This window comes from Bactrocera neohumeralis, chromosome 4, assembly GCF_024586455.1.
Source record: "Bactrocera neohumeralis isolate Rockhampton chromosome 4, APGP_CSIRO_Bneo_wtdbg2-racon-allhic-juicebox.fasta_v2, whole genome shotgun sequence".
Taxonomy (NCBI): Eukaryota; Metazoa; Arthropoda; class Insecta; order Diptera; family Tephritidae; genus Bactrocera; species Bactrocera neohumeralis.
The window spans coordinates 10,537,912-10,564,574 of NC_065921.1; the positions used below are offsets into that span (position 1 = coordinate 10,537,912).

General features: G+C 36.0%; 1 protein-coding gene across 2 annotated transcripts in view; it reads left to right on the top strand.

The window, feature by feature from the left end:
• The first annotated feature begins 23,213 nt into the window (after positions 1-23,213).
• The window catches only part of LOC126757413 (uncharacterized), a 171,176-nt gene continuing 167,726 nt past the window's right edge, over positions 23,214-26,663 (top strand). The window contains exons 1-2 of one of the 2 annotated variants that reach the window (XM_050471313.1): positions 23,214-23,465; positions 23,564-23,899. The gene's annotated coding sequence lies outside the window, so the exon portion shown is untranslated. Of the gene's footprint in view, positions 23,900-26,663 lie in introns of both variants that reach the window. The other variant, XM_050471314.1, reaches the window with a different exon arrangement.

The window sequence follows — 26,663 nt, forward strand, 5'->3', positions numbered from 1 at the left end:
GTTTTTTAATGCTTCTAAGTCCACTGGATATCCGTTCGTCCTTCGTTACGGCAGAGAGCATTTGTGGATATTATATTTTACACCGCTGATTATCTGACAGACAGGTAAGCAATAAGCATCCAGTTGCGCTGAGGTAATAAATGCTAAGCGACAATAAAATAGCAAGCGAAAACAGACACATAACATAACGATACGAGCAAGCAACAACAAAGCGAAAGAGAGCGCGTGAGTGGCAAGGAGGAATTCTAATAAAGAGTAAAGGGAACATAAATGCGCAACAATGGTTGGCATAATATTTTCGCAATAGCAGAAGTGTGTTGGCAATAAAAGACAGTTTACACTGTCTGTCGGGAGAACAATAACAACGACAAGAACAACTACTGTTTTCCCTACAATGGAAAGAGGCAGGCAGGCAAAAAGAATAGCACGTGCAAGTACCGGAAATAAAGTTAACAACGACGAGTATATTGTTGCATTGTTGTTGTTGTGCTTTTGCTGCTTCGCCGTTTTATCACCTAAGCGAGCAACGAGCACTAGCAAAAACGAGTTAGCTACAACCGGGAACCGACAGACAGACAGACAGACGGACCGAAGCAATACGAGCGACCATTATACGCCTCGGAAAAAATAGTTTTATTGTGTTTACACCTACACGGAGGAGACATTAAAACAATGTAGGCGAGTGCGTGTGTGTGCATGTGGACAAGAATGAATGTGCACATTTATCAAAAGTGTTATGCAAATGTGTGTTAGTTGAGCATTTCGGTTGACAAAGTGTCAGCCAGCGTGAATGGATGCACCACACACACACGCGCGCGACGGGGGACGCGCCGCCATGAAGGATGGCGTCAAGTGTCCGAGTGCTGGGCTGGAGAGGCTGTGATTGCAGCTACAGTGATTCATAAAAGCTACCAGACCATGCAGGCGGTAAATAAATGAGTGAACGAATGAGTTGATGTCGACAAAAGGCATGAAGAAATCACAAAACAACTCTATGTTTAATGCGCAAAATGAAATGAACAAGGAAAGCGAGCACAAGAGCGAGCAAGTGGGAGTGAGTGCAACGTGTGCGTCAGCAAGTTAATGGTGCCAAATGAAGCTGTGTTCTACACACCGTCGCTCGGTCCGTCAGTGCGTCAATGTGTATGGTTGACAAAGCGAATGTGGCGCATTCAGTGTGTGCTCAAAAGCCTATTGAAGCATTTTAAAATAATTGCTCGTCTATTTGTGGAATATCACGGGAAATGGGTAATAATAATAATGCAACTTAAGCGGGGAAGGTAAGTAATTGACGTATGCGCGTTGTAAGTATTCTGAACCAAAGTAATAAGACTAAGTGCGTGTGCTTAGTTGGTGCTTCGCGAGCGTATTTCAATAGCACAGTTTGCATTAGATCGATTCTTTCGATGTGTACTGCTGCTTCTGCATGGAACTACAAAGACAATTATCGTTAATGGATTATTTCAACTGCCATTGTGGCATATGGTCTTCATTTAGTCATAGCAGAAAACATTGTCCCGTATCTGGGATTTCCAGCCATTTTTCAGCTATCGTTCGCATCATCGTGTTGTCATTGGTAGATTCTCCATAAATGGTTTCGAAGCTCTTAATACAGCTCTTCTGATCCCTCTAAATACAGAACGTTAACGTGGTGTCATGAATACTTGGTAAGTAGGACATGTTTCAACCTATCGTAATAGATCCAATTTTAATCGTTAGTACAATCCGATACAGAAATTCCTTCTTTTGTAGCAACCAAACAGTATTTCCTACATATAATATATATGAAAGGCATTTCAATGACTCCGTCGTTTGGCTGCAATTGATATGGCACCAAATTGCGTTGCTTTGGGTAACTCCCAAAATTTCTGCGAGCTCTTCTTGTGTTTGTCATTTATGTTCTGAATTCCTCATCTTCAAACTTTTTTAGCTGACCAGGACGCTTTTCGTTTTCGAAGGTAATAGATATCGTGTAAACCGTTCTTGATTTTCTCGCTCAGCTAGAACAGGTTCACTGTAAATATCAACAAAATACAATAACATTCTATAGAAGTTTTCGTCATTTTATAGTAATGAAGAAGAACTCTAAGCAATAACAATTTTTCAGGCACGACGTATTTTCGTGAAAAACATTATTGTTGACTAGAATTTGAATGAATGGCATATGCTGAGTAAGATAAGGTCAGTAGCTTTTCAAAGCATGTTAAGAATGTTGGAACAATGGCTTGGTAATCAAGTTACTCCATTTCTTGAAACCGAGCGAACACAGTTACAGGCAAGACTTCTCGGTAAATCTAATCTCCAATTGATGACGATGAAGCGGACGTTCCTTTGCCCGAACATGACGAGGTCCGAATAGTAATTAGTCCGATGTATTGTCGGCCGAGCTATTCAAACACGGCTTCGAAGAACTGATAAGGAGCATGCATCAGCTTTTTTGTAGAATATGGTTGGACGAAAGGATATCAGACGATAACAGTTTAAGGGCGCTCTACCCAATCCATAAAAATGGAGACCCCACAATCTGGGCCAACGACTGTACAGTCAACAAACAGATTGGACCTTATAGGTATGGCTTCAGGCCTGGAAAATCAACAACTGACTAGATATTCACCATGCGCCAAATCTTGGAAAAGTCCCGTGAAAAGAGCATTGACGCGTACCATCTCTTCGTCGCTTTCAAAGCTGGCGGCAGGATCGGGAAGGACCTTGCTGATGATATTGAGTCCTCTTTCAACGAACAAAGACCAAACTCTACAAGTTACTCATCATCTTCGTCTTGCTATATGGTTCAGAGGCATGGACGATGAAAACATCTGATGAGTTGACGTTACGAGTTTTCGGGAGAAAGGTTCTGCGGATGATTTATTATCCTTTGCGCATATCGTATTCGATGGAACGTTGATCTAGACAAAATACATATATAGCGACTTTTACATATGTACACAGTTCAGCGAATGAAAACACCCCAGCTCTGAAAGTGTTCGACGCACTACCCTCAGTTGGAAAAACGAGATGGAGAAGGACCTGGCTACACTTGTAATCTTCAATAGGCGCCAAATAACGAAAAGAAAGAATGAATGCTATTGTAAACTCTGCTATAATCGCGTAATCGGTGTCTACATCAAAAACGAGAAGAAGATCGAAATATGAAAGAATATAAATATCAAAAAAGGGACAGGAAAGATGAGCTGTGCTTTACACAGAAAACTCAGATTGATTGAAATAAAGATAAGCGGGTTACCACACTTGGGAATAATCGTTGAAGGACCCGTCAATACTTTCTACATGAAGAACTTACATTCCGAAAAGTCTTGACTATTTATTTGTATTTGGAAGACAAGTGTTTTCAATACAATCATAATGTTTCACCACGGCTTGGCTTTGCAAATCATAATACATATGAGCAGTTCACGTCAAGACTGAGAAATTTATCCCCTAAACCATTTTTGAAAATTTTATTTTTAACTGTAAATTTTTGTTAAATTAAAACTTAAGGTATATTTACTTAAATAAATATTTTTAAATCACTCGCTCGCTCATATATATTAGAATTAATTTAAAAAATATCTGTAATCAATAATTTATGAGAATGTACAGCACTTTCTCCAAAATCAGTAATACCGAAAAATGCCTTATGTTCAAAGTGTGGAATCATACTCTTAGTGGTTTAATAACGGTCATTTCTCTACATTCCTTTCTTTTAATCTCTCCACTTAAGCCCTTTTGATTTACATTTCCTCCTATGCATGAAGCAATTCAAGGCCATCTACTTCAATTAAATGTAAATGTATATGTATAATTTGCTCTATCTATGTATTGAAATCTGTGTGTATAAATATGCAGTAAATACAATGGTTATTACTCATTTTCATACATTTGCATATATTTACACTAAGTCAGTACTTCCACTGTTCCTTTGATATGCTTCCGAGTTATTCACCACAACATGCTGCAAGAATTCGAAAATACTGGTGATGACCACATTTCCGCATTACTTAAACTTGTATTAGCCATTTAACCATTCATTTGCTTCCTTATGAACGTCCGAAATAACCATAAATGTGGAGATGCACACACACACATCATTGTTTATGTAGCTTTTATGTTTAACCAAGCAAATAAAGGGTGAATTTTAATAAGATTAGAACTTTTGTTTGAAATAAGACAAGGAAAACTGTAGGAGCTGGACAATATTTGGGGTTTATTATTAATATAATCGTATTAATTTGACATTATTTTATAACTTTGAGAGTATTAACAGAATTTAGGGAAGTTAAGGTAGAATTTTGGACATGAAGTCTAGTTCTAATATCATCCCATCCAATTTTTCTTAATTTTTTCAACCATAGCAATCTCTCCAATAACTCACCTAAGGTTGCTTTTTATGCGATTATTAGTAGCTCATTGATTCTCATAGACATTGACTCAAGCTCACTTCGCAAAAGGTAGTCTAATACTTTGGGTGTCGATGTAAGTCTTCTTCTGTAATTCTATATTGTTGTGTTAAACATAATCTATGACTACTATTTTGCCATCTACAGTAATAGTTTCCCTTCAAAAAAAGTATATACCTCCAAACCAAACACCCTTTACAAACAAAGAATTGAATTGAGTGACTGCTGTTAACGTATTGCGGGCCGTCGCCGCAGTTGCCGCCACCGCTTACCGAAAGCTTACTTAAAAGCGAGCGAAAATGAACATATTTAACTGTTAGCACTTAGCAAAATTGAATATGGAAATTGGTTTTCAGCCTTATTTACAATGATTATTTGCCATACTCTATTAGCGTGGCAGAGTTTGTGCGCACTTGGCGCGCTTCAAAAACACAATTTTGCTGCCTTTGTTAGGCAATTGCCAGTTTTTCTCTCCCTTGCTTTAATATCTGCTTGCTGTACAATAATTTAGTTTAACGTATAGCCCAAGGCTTTCTTGCTTTTAACCGTTGGCAAAACTTTGCTGTGCTTTTGAATAGAAAACAATGTTGAGAAAAAAAAAATAGATAAATGGCGGAAGTAAAAACCGTTATTCAGGAAGCAATAAGCAGGCAGCAGGCGCGAAAATTACTCTACTCGGCACAGTCACAAACCAAAGCTACACCTATAAAAAAATTTAAATACTATTTTCTTTTGTTTGCAATATTATTTCCACTGAAGTCGTGAGTTTTTTGTTTTTTGTGCTGTCGTCACCTTATGTTTGTTTGCATTATAAATTGATTTAATTATTCATATAGAGCCTTACGGTTTCATACCAGTTCAGTGACGTCTTCGATATAAATTCGATAGAGTCAGCTTTGTTATTATTTCCAATTTTTATCTTTTGGTAAGTTCATGCAAAACCGAAAAAAGTTTAAAAGGAGTTCGTTTGAAACGTTGCATGGGTTTCCTCGGGTGAAAAACAGCCTTTTAAATTTTTTTTTCTCATATAAAAATTGAAATTTTGATAGAATTTTTTTATGTTACAAATATACACTATTAACAAAGAAATTCTAAAATTTTTTGAAAAAATAATTTTATTATCGGCCATTTCCCTCGGAAAAAAGTTGCGTCCGTGTTGGCAGGATAACTCTTCACAAGATCATCTAAAATGAAAAAATACATGTTTTAGTTACGAAGGAAAAAAAAACTGAAAATTGAATTTTTGGGCGACAATTTTACAAAAAAATTAAAATTTCAGTGTAAATTTCGCAATTTTTTTTTCAAATAGTTGTAATCGAAAAAAGAGTTCTTCATCCAAGTCTTTAAGAATTGTATTTCAAAGCCCTGTGCAAAATTTAATGAAGATTGGTTGAGTAGCTCTTGAGAAATCTTGCCAATCGACTTCAAAAACACAGTTTCGAGAAAAGCGCGTTTAAAGACGGCGTACTAAGCCTAGCTAGCCTCGAGCGCACAAGTTCTCAAAGCTGAAACACCGAAACTATTATTCGGATCAACTTGAAATTTAAGATAATAGTCTAGTGGTGTTGTAGAATTTAATAAGACAATAAAAAAATCGATTTTCTGAAACCCGTAAACTCATGTGACCCCTTAATACAGTCTTGGTCTTGTTAGATTGTCTAATATCTATTTGGTGCTTAATTTTTCATACGAATTCGACTGATGGACCCGTTTTGGCTAAAATCGCTAAACTGTGTTGACAGAGTTTCATTGTTTAGCTTCATAACTCAGAGTTCTATACTATCCGATCTTTATCACTGGAGCCCAAAATTCCATAGTTTTGTTCACCAAAGGTTTCCTTGCTCAGATTGTTTTCCATGTTATTGTGGGTTCCAAGATAAAATAGCAGCATCAGGTCTTAGCCAAAATATCATTTTTTGGATAATGGATATAACTCCCTTCATTCTCTATCTCTAGTAGGCTCCATCGTTTTCCTACTTCTTTTAAGATATTACTTCTAGCAGCTCAATTGGTCAATTTATACATGTTCCCAGCTTACGTTGCTAGTTGAACATTTGCAAAAAAGTTATGCTTGAATAGTTTATTTTTGAGTGGTTCCCTCCATCTAAAAGTACGTGTAATAACAAATAGCTAGAAGGTATTCTTCTCAATTTTGGCAAAATTATTATAAAGCAACCAATTTTCGCTATCATTTTCGAATATTTGAATATCTGCTCAATTGTGGAATTATAAATAACCCTGTGCTATCCAATTAGTTTGTCGTTTATTTTAAGATCGATGAGACGCTGTGTGATGCTTCGTAGACTTCCGAATTGAATGCATTATCTTTATTTCTCTCATCTTCTCGCACCTACTATAGTAACTCATAAGGTAACCTATTCTCGTTCATCGATTTCACAAGATATGAACGACTCAGCACTTTGTACTTCAAGGTAGAACTTTCTGATTTTTTCTAAAAATCCTAAGCTCTCTAAGGCGCACATCTAGTGCGATAAAAAATAAATTTTTGGGAATAAAAAAAATATATCAATTGGCAGAGGATAGTGCTGATCGAGGTGGAGTACAAAAGTTTAAGAGAGTTAAAAAAATTTAATTTTAATCAGATGTTCATAGTTTTTGGGTTGCCAAAAACGCATTGTATGTAAAACTACGTACAGAACACGCCGAAAAAGTTGGTAATGGGGAAACAACCGAGCCGCTATGACAGCTTCTAAGACTACGTCATTTCTACAAATGAGATCCATCATGCTGCTACTTCCAATGTTGACTACGTCCTTAAAATACCTAAGCTTGATATTCAAAGCAAGAATATTTTCGGCTTTTTTTGAGGTTATGGATAGAAATTCACAGATGTCTAAACATCCACTCTTAAATCGAGTTGTGGAGCAGGATGAATTTATACAGTTGGATTTAAGTATATGATAATATAGTTTCCCTGCAGCAATAAAACAAACTTCTTCGCTGTAATAGACGGTGCAAGGTCAAAACACATAACAATGATTACTTGCTCAAGGCACTTGCAAGGTCTATACGTGAACAACATTTCTCATATCAACAGAAATAGGAAAAAGACAACAACACAACAACTACCTCCATTATGTGGCTGTAAAACAGCGGCATAAAAAGAATGCAGTGCAACGCAATGTGGCGGAGGAAACAGAGATTGACCTTTCTGCTCCTGCTCGACACTTTATTATTTGCTCTTTGGTGTAACGTTTAGCATTTTTTCTTTTGAAATGATTTTATTTTTATTTGTGATGCTTTGTTGCTTGCCTTTCATTTATATTTCACATTGCTTTTTGCTCCTTTCCTGACCTTGGTTTCTAGTTTAAATTGCAAATTCCGATGTGGCGAACTTCAGCGACACACACACACACACGCACATTAATATACTCATATACATGTGCTGTACAAGAGCGATAAGGAGTAAGTATAAGAGGATACCTACAAAGTGCCAACGCATTGTGTCGTCGGCTCACAGGCTTCCCAACACACACATACCCACCCGCACCCACACATCAAAGCTTATATTTGCACATATGTGCCGCTGCCGCAAAGCATTCTTACGCACGAGAGCCGCGCCATTTGAAGGCAAACAGCAGTTGTCTAAGCATTTGTGTTATGTCGCGACATTTCTCGAGCGTCGTCAGCGTCGTCGCTGTTGCTGAACCAATAAAATTTAATTTACTCGCATTTTTGCACCACTTGTGCTCCTCGGCGCGCATGTGTCAAACATTATTGCCTGCAAATAAGTATGAGTACGAATATATGTATGCACAAGAGTTTGTAAATCTGTATATTTGGCTTTGTAATCCAAATTTTGTTAATATATGTACATATGTGAGTGTGGCATTAGCTCTCATATAAAGTGCCTGTAAATGTACTAACTGTCTAATCTGCATGTTTAGTTGATTTAGAAAATACTTTCGCACCCAAACCCAATGCCTAACAAAGCGTGTTTGTGCTAAGTTAAAAGAGCAGACTTGACATTTTTAATGACATCAGCATTTTCTTATTACTTTATGTTGTTTCTTACAAAGCTTATTTCAAACATTTGTGTATCGATATTTCTGTAGGAAATATGTGAAAATTCAAAATCATGAAGGAAAAAGGGTCTTTCTGTTAGCTTCCATGTTGACGGTTGTGTATGAAAATTTGTGAGTTTAGGGCAAATTAAGTATTTCTATATCTGATATTTTGGAAAAGAGCACCATATACAAGTGCGAAGGAATAAATGTAGCAAACTTTTGTTTGAAGAATTTAAATGTTCAAATTTACCCTCAGAGCCTCTATAACTAATATCTAGTCTAAAAGTTGCTATCTAATATAATTTCTCTTCTCTTTCTTGAGACACAGTCGTCAAGTAAATTAAATTGAAGAGTTAAGGAAAAAGAATAAAAAATGTTAAAATGCTGCCCAAAAAAAAAGAAACATTTGCTCTGAAGATCTTAGCAAGCTTTGATATTTTATACTATTCAATTACAATTTTCTTTACGAAAGTATTGAATATGCTCTTATTATCTTATACAGGGTGGATTCAGAAAGAATTTTTTGTAAATAAACATTTACTTGACACATGAAGATTATTATAAATATAGTACATATATTTATACATTTTAATATCATAGTGGAAAGACCTCAAATCGAGCTTCTGATATCAAATCCTACTAAATTGAAAAAAAATACTTTATTGCAATATATAATATTGTAGCCAGTTCGTGTATTGAATTGAAAATTATCACAAAACAATACGATGCGGACCAAGTTTTGATGATCTTTCGAGAACTTCTTCTGCAGTGACATCAATGTCTTGATGCTTGTGCCAGGCCGATATATCTATTTTGAAGCATGGTCGTCCTCAGCCAGGTTTTCATGCGGCGAAGTGTCAAATAAGAGCATTCAGAGCTCGCATTCGTCACAGCAAGTGTGCAGAATATGCGACAAAAACTATGAATTATGGGGTATAGGTCTACGTTGCCATTTTTCAAAGTTTCCAATGCAGTAGTCGGTAACTTGTTGTCTTTTCACTTTTGCTTCTGAACCCAATGGTACTGTGATCAAGTTCACCTTAGAGCTTCAATCGTCGCACGCTGTTGTCATTATCCAAAAGGCCTTTGAACCTATCTATCAAGCAGCCAATAAGATTTTCTATTTCTTTGGTTTTTAGAGCACATACTTTTTCTGGAAGCAGCAAACTCAGTTGAAATCCATCCAATACTTCTGTAGCAGTTCCATTCTTCAAATCAAATATTCCCGATTGTATTTAACAGAGGAATGTACACTGAGACCCATTATTATTTTTTGCATTATTCTTCGCAAGCTCTAATGTAGAAATTTTCCCGTTTTGTTTGTTGGCTGCAGATATTTGGTTTTTCTTCGTCAACTTTCAGTTCTGCCGCCAATTTTTTCGTGTCTGAAAATTGGATCGAAAATTTTCCGCAGCTTTTTGTCTTTGATTTCGGAACGTTACAAGCAGCGTATCTATCATATTTGAAATCGCTGTCATCAACATCCTTCAATTCAGCACCGAAAAAGTCATTAACCTTGGTTCTAGATTTACTTATGGCTCGCTTCATTTTTGAAGTACTATGGACAGCCACTGCCCACAGAGCACAAAAAATCCATTCAATCAAAAGTGAGCTTCATCACTACAAATTTTCTTGTGAAAGTCGGGGTCAGTAGCCATCTAGTTTTAGTTTCTATTAATGATCGTTAAGTTTCAATTATTGCCCAGTTGGGATTTGTAAACCTGCAAACGAATATCTTCCCGCAAAATATTTTATAAAAAGGGGACACAGCTCAATCTGTTCGATTCGTTAGACTCATTTGAGCTTTATTCGATATTCTGATCTTAAAGCAGCAATGTCGTCTTCTGTGTGCACTGTGTGGCATCTCTGACAATGCGTCCACTAGAGTAGATGCGCGAAACCGATCACTGGTTACTCGAATAAAAAACTTTGCTGCGCGCTCGAATATTTGCCAAAATACCAAGCGGTACGTCCCGTGAACCGAACCATTATTTTGACTATAAATCAAGTAACGAAAAGACCTACCCCGAAAAAGCATTGCCTTATTGAAAAATCACGTGATCGCTACTCTCAGACTAAGTATTGAAAAGATGTAAAATCTATACGGAATGTTATTAGGCTTAACTAAAAATCCATCTGAGAGATAACTAAATTTGCAGTCTACAAATTTCCGGCAACTCCCTAGATATTTGAAGAGTTTACCAATAGATGTGAATGGGATTTCTACAGCAAAGCAGTGTTAGCATCGACCATTAAAAAGTTTTAAATTATAGAAAGAATTTTGTTCACGATAGTTTCTAAATAGGCATTTTCTGACTTATATTTCTTTACTCGCTTCAGTTTTGCCAAAAAATGGGATCATGATGATAACAATGTGTGCTACATACAAAGAGAAAAGGTGAAAGTAATAACTATTAGTTATTTACTAACCAACGTTGTCCTAATATTAAGTCAACCTAGTCCTCAAATCGCAAAAACTTTCTATGAAAACGGTGAATATAAATTATTGGTTCGAAAAAATTTCGTTAGACTTATCATGGGTTATTAAAGGGTTCAAATAAAAACCAATTATAAAAGAAAATTAAAAATAAAATTAGTTTAAACTTATCAAATAAAACGTGCCAACTAAATGCCAAATATAAACGCTCCATGATAACTCTCCCCTCACCGCACTAACGCACTGAGCGATGAATTGTCGCCGTGTCTGTGCCGAAATTTTTGATCGCTTGGCCATCAAACCGATTTATTTGCTCATCATTCAGCAATTTCACTTCAAAATACTATCGACACACACATACATGCAAACACACACCACAGCACTTCAATTGTCTACTATTACCTGCATCTCAGTGTGTTTGTGTGTGTGGCTTTTAAGGAGATAATGACGCTGATCGACAATTTCCTCAAGTGAAATGCAATCAAGCCAATATAAAAGCAATGAAAACAGAATATCGTGTGAGCAAATGAAAGCGCAACGTCAAGCGGCAGCAGACGCCGGGCAAACGTTGCGGGTTCAAAACAATATAAATGTGGAAATTTGAGAAGTTGAACTCGAGCATCATCAGGAGCTCACGTCACACACTCTACGTTTATAGGCGAGAGTGATGGAAATGGCTGAACGTGTGTAGTGCTCTTGCGTTGAGCGCAAGACGTCGACGTGTGTGAGCATGTGCGCTGGTACGAATTGCTCGCTTCAAATTGTACAAGCAATAAAGTTGATGGGCGTATTAGTTTTTGCCAATGGGCCAATATAAAGGGGTATGATAAGTATTTATAATTATATGTATATGCTGTATGTCAGTGTTTGTTGGTATATAACAGTAAGCCACAGAAGTCAAATTTTGATAAATTCAGGAGAGCAAATTCATGATTTATTTTCATTCATCATCATTCATTGTCATCTTCTACTTCTCGCTTGGTACTAAATGACTTCCGCGAAACTGATACATAATCTACTTCTCCTTTAAAAATTTCAGGTTCCTTTTATTCTTGCTATTCTTTGAATTTTTTCTCACTATAAATATAATAGGGGGCTTAGAAGCGTTGCTTGCGAAATCTGGAATTTTCCACTTCTACTTTAGCTATAACAGATCGCCCTTTGAAGCATTGTCAGCCATAAACTTATTGTTAGAGTAGTCAACACAAGCATGTAGAGCCTCAATTTTTTCTCTCTCCTGCTCTCTCCGGCTCACGCTTTCTTATATTACAGCTCTAAAATATCAATAATCTCACTCAGAAATTTTTCCAATATTTCTGGGCTGCTCGTGTAACTCAGCTGACCTAACTCAACATCAATTCTGCGCCAATTTAAAATTATTTTCGAACACAATTTTTTAACTTTTCGCTCACTGTGTAATATTTTATTTTATTCCATGTAATAAGCGCGCATTTGAAACTCACTCTGCTGAAAATGCGAAGCGTCAGACACCATTACACCTGCTGCTGCCACTGCGACTGCTTTCAATTGCTTTTGAGCATAAACACTGATGATTGTGATGATGGCTAAAGTTACCGGCAAAAACGGAGTAAAATTCGCGCGAAAGCGAAATAGTTGTTGGTTGTTGTTGCTGCTGCTGCTGCAGCGACCTAAGTATACATAATGTGCCAGTTTTATTTAACGATAACGAACAAATCGATAAGCACATCAAAGTGAAAGTGGAGCGCGTGTTCAACCGCCACGCGCTCTTGTAAACGCTTTCGCACACTCATACAGTTTCATTCGCCTTTATGCGAGCGTGCTTCGTGGAATTTAGTGAAAGCAATTGTAAAATAATAAATTTGTTTTCTTGTGGTTGCAATTCGTGGAAAACGAGAGCAATATGCACTCGCATACAAATAATCAGCTGCTTGCGCTTATGTAATATTATAATGAATTGTTTATTGCGGAGTTTGAAGCTTCCGAAGAAACCGGCAATCGGCAAAAATTTGCGGAAATCGAAAGCCAATCTTTGACGAAGAATATTTTATTATAATCAAACCAGCAGAACTGTTGCAAGCACTTTTCTGACTCAATTCACCGCTTTCGGCAAACTGTGTATAAATAATTTATTTCTGCCATATATTTAAAAGAAATATGTGCCGTTATTGTAAGCGGTAAAGATGCTTGAAGAGTTCGATGAAAAGTAGGAAGTTTTAAAATAGATGCATGATCTGTTATGTCTTCTTACCTGTTAGCAATGCAAAACATTGAAATCTTAATGTAGACAACCTTGAAAAGTTTAATGTTAATAACTGATGTTGGCTTTTCTACCGTAAGCAGGGTATATTAAGTTTCTTAAGATGTTTATAACACCCAAAAGGAATTGTTATATACTCTTTAAGGTATGTGTATGTACATACAGGGTCCGGCACTCGAAGTGTAACGAATTAATAAAGCCATAATGTTGGTTTGGAAAACTATTTTTATTTATTTTAAAGTACAAAATGTGTGAAAATAATCATAAATTCAGGACCAATTCACTTTTGCCCGATATGACCACCTTTTGTCATAACTATGGCCTTGAGACGGTCAAAAAACGAATCGCAAGCTACCCGAATGTGACTTGCCGGTATTTTGGCCCACTCACGGACAATGGCATTCTTCAGCGTCTCGAGACTGGTGTATTTTTTACTACGTACCTTACTCTCCAAAATGGTCCAGAGAGAATAATCCATTGGATTCGCATCTGGTGAATTCGAGAGCCATTGTGTGGTCGTAATGAAGTTCGGAACGTTGTTTTTGTTGAGTTTTAAACAAATGCTTAGGATTCGAAATATAATTTTGATGTTTATGAATTCTACTGAATTTTTGTATAAATAAATAAAAAAATGTCCTTAGTCCGTCTTCTGGTGCTAAGCTACCTCCCCAATAATTTTCAGTCAACACGGTTCAGCCGTTCTTGAGTTATAAATAGTGTAACTAACATGACTCTCTTTTATATACATATATATACATAGGTAATGTATTCTAATATAGAAATAGTTTTCGTGATGTGCTGTCACTTATTGCTTTGGACTAGTATATGACTAGTAAACCAAATAGCTGTCATACAAGCACACGGATCAAAATACAGTCGTTTTATGAAAAACTTGTTTAATTCTCAAGATATCTTCACACAATTTGATGGAGATTATCATCCAAGGCAATGCCACAATCCCAACAAAAATTGTTTAGATAGGTGTTTGTACCATGATTTATTGAGCTTTGTGCAAAAGCGATTGAAAATTCACCAAACAGTACCGTCTTTGTTCTAAATGCTGTCATAATTTATCTTGTTTATGTATTAGTAAAAATTAAGAGGGTCTGCTTCATATTATTGAGATCAAGTGAAAAAAATCTTTCCGTTCATTTTCGATGTTCCTAAATTTCGCCCACTATTTAAGCATTATCACCATAAATGAACACGACTTTAGTTAGTTTAAGCTCACATATTTTTACCTAAAATTCACTTAATCAAATAAATGAAACATATGTACATATAACTGCTGCGGGTTACTTTGTTGTGCACCAAACAAGCAAAGGCAGCCAAAAATATTTCGTATTTAATATATAAAATCTTGTTATTATTAAACTACTTCATAAAAGTATCCGCTACACTCTTATCTCAACGATATAAAATACAAGAGCATTAGGGTGTCCGTAATTTTTCAAGTTGTTAATGGTTTTTTTGCAAAAGAACACTAAATTTCACTAGCCGTTTTCAAAATTAGGATTAAGCGTAAACAAGCTTTTTATTTTCAATGCTAACCGTACCTAAATAATATTATTTTTCCATATTGACAGCATAGGATTTTTTGATGTTTTACATTGAGCAAGTAAATCTATAACTTTGAAGAAACCATATTCTAATACAAAATGTTCCGCTCTAATAGTTTTTCTCATAAAAACAAAGAAATATTTGATATAATATTTTAATTTTTAATAAATATTATTATTAAAATAATAAAGCAAATGAACTGGCTATTCATACAAGTGATACAGGTACATTAAGCGTTACTCATACGACATGGTGTACCCTATGGATACAGTATATTACAGTATATAATTTTAACTGCGTTTAAATTTTAAAGGTATATTTGGTAAAAAAAAAACATTAAGAGTTTTGGAAAATTTTGTATTAGAATATATCTTTCTTAAAACTGTAAATTTATTTTCGAAAATTTATTTTAAAAATATAAAAAAAACTTCTTTATAAAATACATGGGAAAAATAAAAATATTTAGTCACGGTTTAAAATGAAACTAAAGATATTGTTTCTTAATATCTTTTTTATGAAAACAAAAACTGAAACTGAAACTGAAGCGGCAGTAGCAAAAAAGCTATCCACTTTGGTCATAACGAACACCTTACTATTTATACATAAAAATATCTTATTAACTAACACGCGTGTATGTGTGCTGCTTCCTACTCATATAATATGTTGATTACCGCCGCAAGTAGCTTAGCTCCCAACGCTCGCAATTAAGCAGCTATTTTCGGCAAGAGCAAAACGCAATCTATCATTAATATTATTTCTGGCTATAATTCTGTAGCACGTGCTTGTTTGAGGCGATGTTCAAAGAGGTTGACCGCAAACACGCACTCAACGGAGAAAAGCAGAAACTTGCGAAAATGTTTTGCCACCAACATAGAAATAAGCAACCGATATATGTTATTCTCGGGTAAAAAAATGTGAGTGTTTTATGCCTTTAAGCAACCAATAGCGCAAACAGACGAGGAGAGCATAAACACAACCTTGTCGAGATGCACACACACATGTTAGTATGGATTTGTTGGCATGTATGTTATAATGATAGAATCGTATGTACAAATACAGCAAACTCTTGGAAGTTCACCAAAGTTGAGCCTGATGAAAGCGGTTTGTGCTGATTTACACAAATACATCAGCATGTGCGCATTTATATATTCGTATACATATAGACACGCATATACCACGCAAACTTGCTTACACAAGTGACTTTCTATTCAGCATGTTGTTTTTGGTTTTCAGCTTATTCATAATTATTTGCATCTAGAGTATTCACGGCCACTATTTATGTAAACAGCTATTATATATTCCAAGTATGTGAACCACGTAACATAAGTTTATTTATTATCCATTTTAGACGATTAAGATTTTATTTCTGCCGCGTTAAAATAATTTAAGAAACTTTGAAAAATTTGTGCTTTCTGCAACTATTGCGATAAGGATGCATGTAAGTACCTAATTGTAACATTAAGATTTCGCAGGAGTGAATTAAAAGACCTTAGTTTCGGTTGCAATGAAAGTCAAGAACTTGATTCATATTGCATAGCAGCTATGTGCTCCAATGTAATTAAATTCTTCGGAGATTACTTGGTTAGCTTAGACAATAACCAATGCCGAGTTTTATGAATATATCTCGTCAAATAAAAAAAGGTTTCCATACAATGTCTTAATTCCGACCATTTGGATTGTATAGAGGTTCGATACCGGCGGTTCCCTCGAATAAGCCTCTTTGGAAAAATGAACGTATACAAAGTTCCGGCTTTGAGACTATATCGCGTATGTGAAGACTGACGGACAGATAGACAGACATATATATGTAAATGGCTAAATGAAGCTCGTCCTCCTTCTGGGTATAACAAACTTCATGCCAATGTTAATATGTCCTTTTCAGGGTACCTGATCTATCTACATTAATATTTAGTCAAATTTGAATCATACCAGTAGACTTAAACTGCGCACGTAAATCGAATCGTTAAAATTTCTTTCTTTGACTGGCAAAATTTTTTCGTGGTGTGAAGTGTGTTTAATAAAAACCAAAATTCGCTGAAGTCACTGCAAGTCATCTCATTTGGGAGTTATAACAAGTGTATGGAAAATTGAATGAAGTTACAGGCAATAAAAAAATTTGTTTTAAAATATGTGAACATTTTTATTTTTGTTTTCTCTCAATCCGGCTCAATTAAGTGGCTAAGGAACTGAAAATATCCGACCGCAACATCTGACGCATATTGAAAAATGAGCACAAGATCAAGCCTTACAAGTTCCAAAAGGCCCATGATCTCACACGGAAGCAGCAACAAGTAAAACTTGAGAGAGCAAAGCAGTTGCTTTACTTGGCCGAAAGCGGTAAAATTCCGAACATTGTGTTTTCTGCAAAAAAAAAATTTCAATTGAGCAATTCGTAAACTCTCAAAACGATAGGGTTTACTTGACCGACCGTTCATACGAGAATCTAAGTGATCGGTTGTCCACCAGGAGGCAGCAATCGCTACAAATAATGGTTTGGGTCGCTGTCACCGCAGATGGGCGCACTCCAATTGTTTTCATCGAGCCTGGCGTCAAAGTAAATGCGACATAATATCGGGAAAGTGTTCTGGAGGCTGCTTTGAAGCCGTGGGCAAACAAACATTTCGGTCGCAAACCATGGACGTTTCAACAAGACTCAGCACCGTCTCACAAAGCGCGAGTGAACCAAGAATGGCTGAAAAACAACGTTCCGAACTTCATTACGACCACACAATGGCTCTCGAATTCACCAGATGCGAATTCAATGGATTATTCTCTCTGGACCATTTTGGAGAGCAAGGTTCGAAGTAAAAAATACACCAGTCTCGAGATGCTGAAGAAAGCCATGGTCCGTGAGTGGGCCAAAATACCGGCATGTCACATTCGGGTAGCTTGCAATTCGTTTTTTGACCGTCTCAAGGCCATAGTTAAGACAAAGGTGGTCATATCGAACAAAAGTAAATTTGTACTGAATTTATGATTATATTCACATATTTTATAACTTAAAATAAATAAAAATAATTTTCCAAACCGAATTGATTGCTTTATTAATTGGTACTTCGAGTGCCGCCCTCTGTACTACTATACTATACTACTATATTTAATATAATAATTTTCATGTTTCAAGTAAATATTTATCTACTCCCTCCAAAACCTATTTCTGGATTCGCCCCTGACTTATTTGGCTTACATCTGTGACAGCTGCTACTTCGGACATGCGGAAGAGATGTTGGTGATCCCAATAACCCTAAGTCAGAATATGGTGAAGTGCTAGATACGCCTCACATATCACTCCTAAACAAATTTAGTTTGAAATAGAAATCTTCTTGCTCATCATCCGCTGACTTACTAAATTAAATTAACCTCCAATCTTTAGCTACATATTTTGCATCATATCTTCTAACCTTCCGCATTCTGCAATATTTGAACTTGCTTGAATTTAAAACATTTTATATGTTATACTATATATATCGCTCTGCTTTTGTTTGTATGCACGAGTGTGTTCGTGAACTTCCCGCAGGGCTTCCGCGCATGATTTTGTCATTTTAGACGCGAATGCTCGTACGCTTCCTAAACGCAGACAGCGTCAACAGTTGTTATTATCGGCTTTCCGGTGAGGGAAGGGAGCTTTAAGCCAGCCACTATGTATACAAAACTCATAAGCAGACGTAGTCTTGTTGGCTGCAGGCGAGTGAGTTCGAATAAGCAAAATTCAAAATGTGCGTTTTTTAATGAAACACTCACGCATATACATATGTCTGCATGTTAATATGTGCCGAACAACTGCATCAGCGACGCGGTAAAACCATTTTGCGCTTCATTTGTTGGTTACATCTCGGGGGTTTTTGTATATGTGCGCCTTGAAGCATGCCACAGCATTGCCTCGTCGAAGTTTTATTCGTTGACTTTTGTCGGTTTGATTTTAGAGCTACGCTTGAGGGCAATTTCTGTTTGTGAGTTTTCCTTTTGCGTCGGTTGAGCTTTCATGCAAACGACTCATTTCCGTTTTCCTTAGCTCAAAATCTGCAATCTTCTACTGGTTGCTTTTACTACATCTTTGTTTTTCTTTTTGCTTTCTCAGTTTGCTGGCATCCACTAAGTGCCACTCAAGTGTTGTGTAAACTTTGTTGTTTGTGTGTTTTTTGTCACTTCAAGCTTTCGGTGCATTACTGTGATCACTGCCTTGGCGTTTGCCTGAGCGCAAGCGAGTGTGTGTTAGTGTCGCCGTAAATGCGTAGTAAAACCGAAAGCTTTCGCTATAAAAATCAGTGAAGCTCTGTCACTGCGAATGGCCGAAAGAAGCATGTATTCAGATATATATCCTTATATATCGCGCTTCGTGACAATTTATTTAGTTGCTTTATAAGTATTTGTTAGACACATATGTGTGTAAGTGTGTATGTATATGTGTAATATAAGCGCACATATGCACAAACGAATGAGGTTTATCTAACTGTTGATTTTTATGACACATTTTTATTAGCAATTCATTGGACTTCCAGCTGTAATAAAGAAATACTAAAATTAATTCGGCACAGACGGCTTTTTGAAGCGCTCAATCACAGTCGCACATACATTTGTGCGTATATATACTTATATAGTTGTAAATCTGCGAATTATCGTATTTTATTTTGAAAAATCACTTCATTTGGTTTTGACTAAGACATTAGAAAGGCCTTCCTTTTTAATTTCAGTGTGTTATGGAAAACTGAAAGCCAAATTTGAAAGAGCTTTTCACAAATACCAAATCTTGTTCATTTATTGTTATAGTTAATGAAGTACGTATATGAAATTATAGTTTGGCAGTCCTCTTCATATGATTTTGTAGTTGTCCTTCTAGCGATCGCTACCGGATCAATTTAGAAATACCCCAATCAGTCTCTCACAAGTTCTCAAGTGTTGGGCATCTCTGTGATGTCGTTGCGAATTTAGCGAATTTAGCGAAAACATCTTGGCCTAAATCTTTACAAGATCAAATTGAAGCCTAACTAGAAATTTATTCATCTGTTCATCGAAAAATCATCTTCATCGATGAGGCTCTGTCTGGCTGAATGGTTTCGTCAATAAGCAAAATATGTATTATTGGTCAGACAACAATCCACACGCACTCCATGAGTCCTCATTGCCCACTCGACCGCATATCGTGAAATTGCAGCAATATTGGCCCATTTATGCTTGTAAACCGTCGGAAATTGCGACTGAACTTCTGCAAGCGATGCCCGTGGTAGTCATGCAAAAGAAATCCAGTTTCATACATAATGGCATCGAGTGTACTTTCACAAAAATGAATTGATATTCCAAATCGTTTTTGTTTTATTTAAAAAAAAACTTTGGTAGCGCTCTTATTGAAAAGCCGTTAAAGAGAAATTATTCTGACTTCAAAAGAACACCCTTTATCCAATATTTTAATTGCAACTTGACCTGTCTGTATATTTTGTAATAAAGTTGCAAGCAGTTTCCAAAAAAAAATTGAAAGTCATTCTACTAACTAAAATATGCACTTAAATACCGTTAGAATAATTTATTAGTAAAGGCTCCAATAAAAAAAGTCTACACAGTTGAAATAAACCCTGTATTTCTCCAATAGATGGCTTTTGAAATCCATATCCCGCATTGTATAAGTTCGATTTCAGACACCTTTGTGATTGCTTGAGTATTGTTGGAACAGGCGTCGAAAATGGAGTTCTGCAAAAAGAAAAGTTTATAGTTAATTGGTTTACAAATTTCTATTCGAAAACGTCGAACACACAAGCAAGACGAGTTAAAATGTAAATAGTTTATATAATGGTGTAACAGCGAATTCATTAACGATATAAAAAAACATCACAGACGCGATTTATATCTGCTCATCGCTGCTGAATTTCATTTCCATTCTGAAAAGCGCACGTCTGTTGGTGATGAAAAGTGGTACACTTATTACAACATCAAGCGAAAAGCCAGGCTTGATAGCCAAATGCTATATGATGGATCGACTGTTAGTCATAAGGACAAAATGTTAATTCTGACTTGTCTTATTATTCTTTATTGGTGTAGAGTTGTGCTATCGACAAATAGACCGTCTGAGAGAAGTAATTGCCCAAAATTGGCCAGCTTTAGTCAAAAAGAGAGAAATTGTGTCTCATTACGATAATATAAGGCCACACATATCGATAGTCTCACGCCAGTAGCTTCGGGAGCTTAGTTGGAAAGTTTTTTGAATCCACCTTATAGTGCCGACTTGGCTCTACCATAAGTGAAGAGCAAAGGCCCTTTAACGCAAACTTACTAAAGCAACACTTAAAAAAGTTATAGCATCTTTAATTAGCATTAAAATACTTCTATCCTGTTCTAACGAGGGTTCGCAATTTTTGAAATTCTATTAATTTATAGTCTTCCATAAACAAGTGTATAAGTTTTCAATAAATATTAATGCTAACTAACGCCAAAAATAATATACAATAACTCGGTAAATTAATTCCTCGCATAAAAAGGTGAAAATTTCACTTAAGATTCTATGATACAAGCATATTCATAAATTCATATTAATTTATTTGTGCACGCAAGAGCATAATAACATTGAATTCGACTTCCGATTTTCAACTCCGCAAAGTTAATCTCTCAGCGTACATATGTTTCGCATTTTGGCTTGCTTTATTGTTTTTTGTTTTGTTGTTGCCTACGACAATCAAAATGATAGTGAAAAACTCAACCACTTTAACACATTAACCCACATTTGTGCTCGTCAACTCGGCCAAACAGCTGATTTCCGCTTACAATAACCCTTGTGCTCTCACTGAACAGACAAGCTAGTCTGTCGTGCGCTCTCTTCTTCTCACGAACAGTATTTACTCTCTTTGCAGTTTTATAGCAACTCTTGGGCGCATGTCTGCGCTCTCAACTGAGAACCTTACTCAATAAACGAATGCAAAACAGCTGTTTTACTTGTCTACTCGGGGAAGTTTAGCGAGTTAATATATAGAAGATGTGTGTGCGTACGTTTTCAATAATTAAAGTAGTACGCCTTGCTCAGATGAACTTACAAGTATGCTTAGCTGTCACTTGCTGCCTTTCGCAATCGAATTTGAATTCGGATGCTGGTAATCAGGGAGTTATTGAGCGATATACTATGTGTCTTAATGGCGGTATGTAATTGTTGTTAAAATTTACGTTTAGGTGAACTCACATTCGTTAAATAATTTTTTTTTGCCTATTTCTGCTTCTTCAGATTACTTCGTAAAAGCGAGATTCTAGTCTTTTTAAAGACAAGTAAATGGTATTTTCTAAGATTGTGACCTTACCTAGGCTTGAAAAGGTGTGCTCTAACAGCTGTGCCTTTTTCATATAAGACCTAGGGCGTTTCTCTTAGAGGGAGAATTTCTTATTCGACCTTTTTACAATTCATTATATCTATGTGAGTACTATCAACAAGTTTTAAATGAAAATTTTACTGCACACTTTATCATCTGAACAACTAAACTAACACCATACACAGTACGTCATTTGCCAATTCCGGCAACATTATATTCTTTGGTGATAGATTTTATTTACAATCCAAGTTATTAAAATTATTTTTTATTATTTTCTATGAAAATAAAATGAAGAAACAAAAAATCGCATGCAATAATTTTATATGCAAAACGCTAAACTACAAAATCGCATGCGATAATTTAGTTTCCCGTAGAATGCTTTTTTTTTAATAAACCCATTTAAGGTGAAAAAAATCACAAGAATGTCGGCCAGTTCAAAAAGTCGCATGCGATTAATCTTATATCATGCAATAAAAAATTTATTTAAATATAGTAATTTTTTTTGGGTGTAAATGTGTGCACAATAATATGCTCTAAACTCATTTTACTAATACATAAATTTATTTTATGGCACGCAGCTCTTTTGCTATAAAAACGGATGCTGCAGAGCTTATAAAATCTAACTCGTTACATATGGGCTAAACAAATTTGCCGTAAGGCGTAAATTACAGCAACATAATAAAGGGGAAAACACACTAAAGATATTATTATATTAGCAATATGTTTATTTTTGTATTTTCGATTTTTGAAAACATTTTTAAAAATAAACTTTTTTTAGTAAATTTTTTTTTTGATTTTTTTCATTTTTCTTAACCACAACCAACATACACGCACATTGCACCGCCATACTCCTTTTGCTCAAAGGGTTCGGTGTTGCTCTCTACAAAACTCGCTCGATTACAACGACCTTTAGTGCTATTTTGTAAACGCTACTTTCATATTTCGTCGCTCCCATGCGTAAACTAATCATTACGCTCATCAACTCAGCTACTCGCTGCTGTCAACGCCATTACCATTGCCCAGCCTGCGTCACGCTGCCGAAGCAAAAACACAAAAAACAAAAAAACTAATAGTAACAACAATAACAAATATGTCCTGCCATTTTGCAGCTTTCCGGCCTCTTTGCATTGCGGCGAGCGCAAACGAAACGACGGCCGTGCGTTCGTAGTAAAGGCTCGCGTAACGAAAATTAGCGCTCGTTACTTTCGCAGCAATCGTGGTAACCGTTGCTTGCACTTAGCTGCTAGTCAATATTGTGTGCTGGCGCTCGTCGTCGACGGCAATGCTTCGCACGCGTATCCACTATGCGCCGTTCAGTTACTGTTCGACCGTACGCGTGACGGGTGTGTTTGAGCGCATCGAACGGCGAGTAAAACAGTGAAACGGCAGCGCAGCGCACAGCCAAACAGCAAATACGGTGTTGTGTGAAGTGTGTGGCAAGGCTTGGCATTAGCTGCTGATTAACATAATTGAGACCAGCTGCTGGACGGCTGTTGGCTTTTGATGAAATAAAACGCAAAAGTAAAAAAAAATGTTTTATTTGCGAAAAAATTGCATGTTAAATTCAAAATAGTGAATAAAAATGAAATATCTGATATTTTATTAAAAATTTGTTGCAGTGTCGCTTGCGTGTGTCTAACAGTCGGCGAAATCAACACACACCAGTTAAACAGTAAAAGTAACGGATAGTGTGTTTACATAAGGCCCCCAAAGGATTATTTAAAATTAGCGTTCAATTTATAATCTTTTTAATACCATTTGTGGAAAAAAAGAAATATACTTCAAAATAAAGAATTAAATGAAGAAAAATAAAAAATTAAATAAAGAAATGTAAAAATAACACCCTGTACGTAGCGGCGACGCCACACACAAGCATAAATAAGCAGCTGACATGGTGAAATCTACAGCTTCCTGCGGAAGTTATTACGTTTGCGAATGAGCTGCTGAATGCGCAAGTGAGTGTGCTTATTTTCTTATTTATTTTTATGTGACTACCTTCACACGCACACCCACACATACAGCCACCCGTTTGAATGGTTGGCAAAGCAGCATTTATGTTCACGCATTTCCGGCGCCAACACACACACACACATACAGCTGCATATATTAATTCCTTACACAGCAACCGTTTTGCTACGCTCAGTGTATGTATGTAGTTAAAGCTGCTGCTGTGCCAGCACCCATGGCGTATGAGTGACATTTCATATACCACATGTAAGTAGCTTGTACGACACGTCGCGGCTCACGTGGGTGTGTGCACGTCTATTTGTGTTGTTGCTACATAATTTTTGCATTCGCCTATTTCTGCGACTTCCTCGAGCAACTTTGTTTTGTTTTCATTTGCCAAGATATTTGCTTTGCTCTTAGACGCATGCTGAGCCAGCTGCCTTGAGGCAATCACTTGGCGAGTACGGCAAATAAACTCGTTGTCATTTCGAGTATGTTGCATGGCTGAATTGGCTGAACGTTCAGTTTAATTTCAGTTGCTATGTTGATGTTTGATTGGCGTTAAATTTTGTAAACATTCTTTAATGGTTTTTGGCGATTTATTTTTTTATTGCAGTAATAAATTTTATTTTATTTTTTCTGAGCTAAAGTGTAAAATAAGTTTCTAAATAAGTTCCAAAAATGTATTGTAGAAGGATGAGTGCAATTTTCTCTTAAAAATAAGAGTTACACAGCTTAAAGCGAGCGTGTTTCGTCCTACCAACTAGTAAGAAAGAAAATTTTGGAACAAAATTGTTATCTTTGTTGGTCTATAATATCGTTACCCAATTCAAATTATAGTCTGATATGAAATGGACCACTTCTTAGCTGAAGTTTTGCTTATGAAAATGCTTCAGTTCCTTCAAATTTAACAGTTTTTGAATAGCTGAATGGTCAAAATCGATTTCTAATATGAGAAACTTTTATATTTGACATGATATCTTAACCAAATTTACCACAGATTATTGTGAACACTACAACCTCTGAGTATATTGTTCAGATCGGAGTAGTATAGTATGTAGTTTTCATACAAACTCAATGATTAGAATCGAGTTCTTATATAGAAAACTTTTTTATTTGACAACATATCCTCACGAAATGTGGCATATATGAGAATCGAAAACAAAGCAAACAATCTCCGAAAATTTTGTTCAGATCGGACTACTATAGCTTATAGCTGACACACAATCTTACCTGTCAAAATTAAGACAAAGAACGTTTAATACTATAAAAAATGTACCTGTGAAGGGTATTACTGAATTGGTGCTGCCGAAGTAAATGCTTATGTTGCTTTCTTTTTTATTTTTAACATAAAAAATCATCTTATTCCATGACTAATTTCATCAATATCATATACTTAGTCCATGTTAAGGACCTATATATGTAGAGTTATTAGGTTTGAACTCACCAACCATAAATAATGCGAAAGAACATTAATACGGGAACTTTGATAACTACTACAGCCCATCTTTTCAGATTTTATTTTGTTGCAAATTTCATACCAGCCGCTTTCCTAGCTTCTACGACCTTCACTTTTGATAATTTTTCAACTGCAACAACCAAGAGTAAAGTTAAAAATATTCTAATATACAATTAATAGACACAAACTAATTGAATAACTCTGCATCCCATACTCTTTGAGAACCTTCTCTATACCATTACTGCGTATATTTTCAGAAATTTTAAAAAAAGAAAGAGAAGAAATAAAAAGAAGAAAAAGTGTAAAAATTGCCATTTATTAATTCAACTGTTATAATACAGTCAAAGTAATACCTTATCTACGCCGAAAGAGTTTCAAGGTTTAGCTACATATCTTACATAAGTCTAGTTGAAAACAAAAAATGGAAATTCTAAAACTTTAGTTGAATCCGGTAGCAACGATAAATCATTAATCATATTTCAAAACATTCAATGAAGCTAATAACAACAATTTTATATTAGTAACCCCATACATTTGTAGCTTATCTGTCTAAAACAAATTATATGTAAATTTAACCCTCATTCTGCAAGATTTTCAAACTCATACTACCTACCGCAACCTTATCGTTTACTTGTAAAACTATTACATAACTTTATATAGTTACATATAATCACGCTCTTAAACGACACAAATGCCATCTACTGCTCCTTGTGCACTTTCCTTCACTATAACCCCTAAACCATTATTTATCTTAAGAAATTCACATTAGCTATACTTACACAGCTGGGTTTTGATGCTGCGATAACCTAAACTAACATTCTCCACACCAGCAACACATATCCTTTAATCCCTTGTACCCCATCTTAAGTACACATATGTGGTGGCAGCCGGAAAAAGGCCTTTCTAGGCTTCGCATCTTAACCATACGCTATGCTCATTTGTGTGAATCCATTGTGAGCCAATGCTAAATGGCCGCTGGGACTGTGTGTCGCTTGAATTACGCTGCCTTCGCCGTCACACAAACTCACTTACATATGTTCAGGTCTCGCTGTTTGCCATATTGCCAACGGTTTGCTTTGCGCTTCAATTATCAAGTGAGATATATATTGTGCTTATTTGCTGTAGGGTTGCCGGCGACAGTGGTAAAATGTTAATAAGTTTATAAGTCACTTGATAGCAGCGGCAAAGTACACTTTTGTGCCATTACTACTTGCTTTTGCCTTTCTCCCGTTCCAAGTTGTACGCATTCTCAACTTACAAGTTGTACCCTGCGTATACGTAACCTATGTTATGAAGTTATGTTGTTGTGTTTG